Source organism: Marmota marmota, unplaced genomic scaffold, assembly GCF_001458135.2.
Source record: "Marmota marmota marmota unplaced genomic scaffold, marMar, whole genome shotgun sequence".
Taxonomy (NCBI): domain Eukaryota; kingdom Metazoa; phylum Chordata; class Mammalia; order Rodentia; family Sciuridae; genus Marmota; species Marmota marmota.
In genome coordinates, this window is record NW_026002914.1 from 1073477 (window position 1) to 1081175 (window position 7699).

The following is a 7699-nucleotide window of genomic DNA, read 5'->3' on the forward strand; positions in this document are numbered from 1 at the left end:
TGCTTTCTGACTCAGCCTTCTGGAAGCACACTCACAGACACCTGCAGAGATCTTCCACACCAATTCTCTGGGTATCTCAATCCACTCAAATTGACAGCTGCCATTAACCACTTCAACAATTAAAGGAAATGGAATCCATCTTTAGGAATGTCTACACTCCTAAATTAACTGCAACACTATCCACAACCTAAATTTCCATCAAAGCATAACTCAGTAAGAAGAACCTATAGTATATTATAGATAATAGAGATTTATCATTGTGTTTCTACATAGACATATCACTATACATATATAACCTTTTCAGTTTTTTACAATTATCTTGAGAGAAGCCCTTTTAAGGTGCAAAGGGTCTCACCAACATGTGGAGCTGGCTCCAAGATAGTGATTCTCCTCCCTCAGCCTCCCAAGTCCCTAGCATGACAAAAGAAATGTGCCTTCACATCTCACTTATTGCTCAGCTTTCAAAAGAAGGATGATGTATGTGGCAGTGGTGGCAAAATGTGAAGGTCAGCCTCAGAAGTTCGGTAACATTCTCTCTTAAAACTGAAAAACAAAATGACTGGGGATATCTCTCACTGGTAAAGCAACCCTGAGTCCAACCCCCCCCCCCAAAAAAAAAAGAATATTCTCCAATAACACAGATGAAGTCGGAGGATTTCATGCTAAACGAGGTGATCCAGGCACAGAAATACATTGCATACTCTATGTGCAGATTCTGGAAGAAAAAAAAAAATGGATGTGTAGGGAGAGCCTAGTGGTTATCAGGGAGCATCATCAATAATATCACATCATATACTGGAAATTCCAAAAGACAGAATTAGGTAATTATGAGATATGATGGGTTTTATTATCACATAGCAATTGCACATATTAATGGGATTCAGTGTGATGGTTTTATATACGCATATACATGTATTCATAATATCCAAATACTCTCTTCTACCCTTGATGCCCCCACACACTCCTCAGCCATACTAATCACTATTCCACTTTTACATAATTTTATTTCAGTTAACATATATGAGATGTGACTCTTTTGTGTGTGTATATTTCTTCACTTAGCATGACCTCATCCAATTGCATCTATTTTGCTGACCACTAGAGGAGTTTGTTTGTGTTGATGACTGAGTAATATGCTATGATGAATATATAACATACTTTCTAGTGGACATGTTAAATTGCTTACCTACATCATTGACTTTTCTCTGAATGTACATTGTTAAACATACTGTTATTGAACTTGAATTTATATAACAAAAGAGAAATAACTACAAAAGTATGAAGAAACTGGGAGTGGGGGCACATACCTGCAGTCCCAATGGCTTGGGAGGCTAAGGCAGGAAATTCACAAGTTCAAAGTCAGCCTCAGCAAATTAGTAGGGACCTATATAATTTAGTTAGACCCTTCCTCTGAATAAAACTTTTTAAAAAAGGGAAGTAGCTTTGTGGTTGAGTGACACTGGGACCAATAACTGGTACAAAAAAAAAAGAATAAAGAAACTAGGAAACTGTCCTGACCTGATTTTATTAATTCAAAAGAAGTCAAGGCATAAAAAAATATGTCTCTACTTTACGTTTCTTAATACAAAGATAATATGCTATTCTCTTTGAAGTTTTAACAAAGTGCAACAATTTGAGAGCACATAGTAGATTATATTACATGGAAAAACTGTTCTTGTGCAAACAATGAAATGAAACATTAGCTGGCTGTGCCAGTACATGACTGTAATTCCAGTGTCTGTGATGGTGAGTTCAAAGCCAGTCTCAACAACTTAGCAAAGCACTAAGCAACTCAGTGAGATCCTGTCTCTAAAATACAAAAAAGATCTGGGATGTTGCTGAGAGGTTGAGTGCCCCTGGGCTCAGTCCCCGGCACCAAAAACAAAAAGAAAGCAGAAGAATAAATAAAACATTAGACTGCTGAACATTTATGATTTCACTGTTCCAAATATTTGGGCAAATACTCCCAAGTTCACTTCATTATCAATTTATAATTGAAATCTCTACTTATTTGTGAGAATAAAGAGACAGAGAGAGATGGTCCTGAACTCACCATTCCTTTGCTAGTTTCTGCCATAAGCTATGCAAAGAGTTCTGCCAATTGTGATCCCCAGAGCACTAAGGACTCAGTCCTTTCTCTTCATGCAAGGATGCACCTTGAGGAGTGGTTGTGGCTTGACTGCTCAAGTTGGGAAGAGGTAAAAGGGGCATAATGGCGTGGGTGTGTGGGTGGGGTGTGATAATGATGACTTCTGATCAAGTCCTATCCATGATCATCTTTTTAAAATGTACCCACTAAATGGTTTATTTTCATATATGTCTTCTGTGATCCTATAGTTAAGTGTGAGGGAAACTGTTCTCCATACCCAGGTAGCTTAGCATTGATTTTCTCAGTGTGCTGCCTCACAATTTGAAATACCTAGTGCCCCTTCCTCAGAGCCTTGATTTCATGTCTCTTTTGCTTATATTTTTTTTAATATTTGGGAAATCTTCAAATTCTAAGTTGCAGGTGAATCCACATTTGATGTTCCACTTCCAAGGATAAGGATAGATGCCATAGTCCGGCTGCAGCAAAATAACCAGGGGGTGACGAACGACTTGTTTAGATCGATACAGCAGGAGTGGAAGCTGTTTATTGCAGGACAGGAGTGGTATTTATACATTCCACACAGCTTATCTAATTAGCATAAACTAGATACATCAGTCAACCAATAAGAAATCTCCACACTTAATGGCTCGCTGGCGTTACTTCACAAACCACTCCCTCTGGCATTTTGCCAGGCACCATCCTGACTTGTTTACAGACCTTAACATTTCCCCCTTTTGTTTAATTTAAATAAGGACCATAGTGGTTTTTACATAAACACCACAAATAATCTGCTACAAGCAGAAGGGGAAGATACAAAATGTCACAATACCAAGCCAATTGATGGCTCCATGCAAGAAGCCCTTGGAAAAATTATACCAGCAATGACACCATTTGCAAAGATACCGAGTTACAATTTGTTGTAGATTACAGTTTGTTGTCTCAGTCCAGGTAAAGTAGTGTCTCAATAGATTAACTCACAGTCCAGGTAAATCACAGTCCAGGTAAGTTCTGCAGGCAGCTAGCTTAAATCACAGTCCAGGTAAGTTCTGTAGGCAGCTAGATTAAATCACAGTCCAGGTAAGTCCTGCAGGCAGCTAGCTTGATCCAAAGTCTCGTCCGGTTCTCAGCAACACTGGAAATTCTTCCACTTTTGTTTTCACCGGCACTGGGATGAAGGCAGGAACTCCGGATGGCTAAAGAAAATCCTGTAGCATTCAACTAAGAAAACAACCTTCTGAACAATTTAGTACATTATCTCAAGGTTTTTTTTTTTTTTTTTACATTTGAAATAAGCCTTAATAGTGTTCATTACTCATTAGCTTCCAGGTGTGGGAGAACCATTGTAGTTACTGGCCTTGGAAATGACCAAACATCAGGGATGCTGGTAGTGTCTTTTGCTGGCTGTAGCATCCTGGGCAGCCCCAGATGGCCCTGGGGAGAGTCCTAGTCTCAAACTGCTTCTGGGCACAGGTTTGGATTTGGGCTCTCGCAGTGGCGTCCTGCTCCCGGACAGGGGGCGGGGAAGAGCCGGTTGCCACCACTTGGAAATTCCTTGCTGCACCATGATAGGCTCACGCACATGGCAGCCTCCGCCATGCCGATTGATGCACCCTCTGGTAACGATAAGTATTTAGTAGTAGCCTTTTGCAATTTCTTTCTTGATAATCCTTCCTCCTCTGAACTTTTTTCTTCTTTCTAACTAGAGTTCCTGGGCTTCCATCAACACATGCCCTAATTATTCTTGGTTCCACTGGGGTGCATTCTTCCCTTAGTAATTTACTTCTCACCCCTTCCATATTTTCATCACAAAGACAATACAACATTTCAAGACAAAACAAGACACAAACATACTGTATCAATCTTCTCCATTTTCTCAAAATGGCCATTTTTCCTCTCACCCTATCTGCCTAGGGACGAGCAGATTTGCTCCCATCCTATCTATGGATGGGCAGCTTTTTTTTTTCGTCACTTACCCCCGAGTGTCCCGGGGCTCCCCGTAACGGGCCACCATCTGCCAATACACATTTCTCTCATTGTGGCTTCTACCTTCTACTCACAAAAAAATGGGGACATTATACATGTTTGCAAACCTAGATATTATCCTGAACCAACCTGTAATACTAAAGTCAGGAATGTAACCCCTGGGAGAGGGAGCTCAGTGGTAGAGCACCTACCTAGCATGTGTGAGGCACTGGGTTCAATCCTCAGCACCACATAAAAAATAAATATATAAAATAAAGGTACTCTGTCCACTAAAACTAAAGAAAACAAAAAAGACTATAATCCCTGCGGGGGGTTGTGATGGCATATGCATGTAACCCCAGCTGCTTGGGAAGCTGAGTCTGGAGGATTACAACTTTGAGTCTAGCCTCTATAACTTGACAGGACTATATCTCAAAGAAAAATAAAAATGTGATGATGATACAGCTCACTGGTAAAACACACCTAGGTCTTATCCTCAGGACCACCACAGGGGGAAGTTTTTAATTATTGTCTTTTTTCTATGAAGCTAAAGTACTCACAAACATGGAGGAGGCTTAGGGATGATGTTATATTTTCTAAAAACAAGCCATGTCAAATGTTCAAGTGTTCACATTTCTTGAAAAATTCCCAATCATTTCGCTTTTGATATTATGCTCATTAGAACTATCTCTTTAATTTTATGCTTGCTATTTATTTTCTTATGCACATAAACAACTGATTGATCTTGAATTTTGTTACTGTTCTGAGCTCATCTGTTGCTTCTAAAGTAATTAGTGAACTCCTACCTTAAATATATCCATTTTAAAACCACTTGTATCTCATACCTTATTTTGGAAACCAAAATTGTGAGAAAGCAAGAAACATGAGTAAGTTGCAATATCCCTTTGACAAAGGCAGATATTGGTGAGAATATCAGCAAAACTATTCCCTACAAGTCAGAAACCAAGACAACAAGACCATAGTCTGCCACAAACACATTACCAGGCAAGGAGATGAGAGATTCACCAGCCAGAAAACTTCCTGTTCTCAATTTAGAAGAAGACAGAATCAGGAAGAAAATCCACCCATCTCCAAAACTAAAACAAGTGTTATCAGGAAATCTATTTGAGTATCAGAATTCCCCATGTTTAAATCAGGGTTTTTCACTGCAATTTTTTTTAAAATGTCACATTTAGCTTCAGAATATTTCTTATGGCATAAGTTATGAGACATAGCCTAAACAAAAGAGGGGCTATGTCCTCAGGGTAGAATATCATTCACATCTCTGATCAATTGCAATTCAGGATAGAAGCATGAAATACTAATACTTCAGGTTGGAGTTGTCTTCCCAAGGTCTTGCGTTTTTTTGTTTGTTTGTTTGTTTGTTTGTTTGTTTGTTTTTAAACAATAAGCTGGTAACCTTTAAACATATTTTGGAAAAAGATTTGCACAACTTTGACAACTACCCTGCTTCAGCAACTGTCACATTAGCATGAGCATTTGGTTACATGGTTAATTTAAATTGCAGAAAATAGGGAGAAATCCAAGATGTGGCCTAGAGGGAAGCTGCATGCTGTGTGACCTAAGATTAAGATTCAAGCAGTGGAAATACTGTTTCTGAGAGTTCTTAAAGGACCCCTGACCACTGCTCCCATGCAGGAATGCTGGCCACAAAGCCCACACAGGTCCTCCAGCCACCATGCCCAAGCAGGACCACCAGCATCGGCACCCACACAGGACTCCTAGCTGCCCAACCATGTAGGAATCCTGGTGGTCACTGCCCCCCAGGATCCCCAGCCACCACTCCTGTGTGGACGCTCATTACCAACATGGGACACCCCTAGTTACCTCCATCTTGAGACACTGAAACCTCTGCCATAGTATTCTACATGTGGTGGCCTACACCTGGGGACACTGGACAGGGTCTGGAGATAGCTGCCATCCACAACACTGCATGCCACAGAGCTGGATCCCAGAACATGCCACCCAATGCCACTACCAGACCAGACACAAACAATACCCTATCCCTGAAAGCAGTTTCCTCCAACTTGGAACACCTTTGTTGCCATTTTAGTTAGGGCAACTCCCAGCTTGGGACACAGGCTGGGGCCTAGAAGCAATATCAAGGTACCTATAGTCCCCCAATCCCCCCTTCTCCCCAGGAGCCACTAACCTCACACACTGCTTGCAGCCACATGAGCAGTCCATAGCTTGCAGAGCTTGGTCCTCATCTGCACAACATCTCTCCACAACAGGTGTGCAGCCCCCAGGGCACACCCACAAGACCTCTGGGGAGAGAGGTTTCTGATTGGGAAGTAGAAATGGAGGGCTGAGTGAGAGTTCAGAGACTAAATTGTGAGGTCTCCAGGTGGGCCCCAAAGGAGATCCTTAGGGTACAGTCTCCCATGGGGACTGGCAAGTGCTACACACCACTTCCAGGAACTCCACCCCCAAGACCAACCCTCCCACCCTAATAACCTTCACCATTCTGAGGGTGGAGACACCAGCAAACACCAGACAATCCCAACTCTGTCTCTGGCATTGGCTTTTAAACAGCATGTTCCTGACATCATACAGCTAGTAGACTGTTTTATATCATGGTACATAAGAAGCAGGAAAGATACTGAATTCCAACAAAAACAATCCTTTTATCTTTGAGATTCTTTTTCTCTTTTCTCTCTCCATCTTCTTTCTCCCTCACATCCCCAACATTTGTAAAACCAATAACTTTTTATAGATTAGGCTACTGAGGTCTGGGAGGTCTGAACTGTATATTACAGTTGTGTTGTATATTCTTTTATCTCCTATTTCTACATTTCTTAAATTTTCTGTTTGTTTTTTGTATTCTCTCTATTGTCTTCCTACTTGTCTCCCCCAAATCACGTCCTCTCTTTTCTCGTACTACTATCCAACTTCTTTTCATTCCTCTTTCACTCTTCCCAAGATCCAATAACTCTATATCCTCACCTCCCACCTCCTTAACATCTCATCCTACACACCACTCCTGGATCTCTTTGTCCACCACCAGAAACTGCAGACCCTTTTGCAAACTTACTGTTTATATTGTAGATAATGATTGAACTTGCCATTTCTGTATATTATGACAAAGCCATAAATATCTTAATAGCAGCTATTTGGTTTAAGGCTGCATATCATTTGTATTGGGACCTGTGTATATTGATCTCCCCCTTAAAGGAGAGGTATTGGAACCCTGCAGGGATGTATAAGCCTCCAGGGTAAAAAATATATATTAGTTAAATCTAAGTTATTGATTATATTATTGTTCTATAGTTTCTGTTTGGCTTTTGTTTGGAAGATCTATCCATGGGTACAAGAGATGTGTTAAAATCACCCAGAATTATTGAGTTGTGGTCTACTTGACTCTTGAACATAAGAATTTATTTGCTCAACATTGATGCTCCATTGTTTGGGGGCATGTATATTCATAATTGTTATGTCTTGTTGGTGTATGGTTCCCTTAAGCAGTATGAAATGTCCTACTTTATTCCTTTTGATTAACTCTCACTTGAAGTCTACCTTATTTGATATAAGAATGGAAACCCCTGCTTGCTTCTGCAGTCCAGGTGAGTGGTAGTTAAATCTAAGTTATCGAGATATATATATATATATATATATATATATATATAT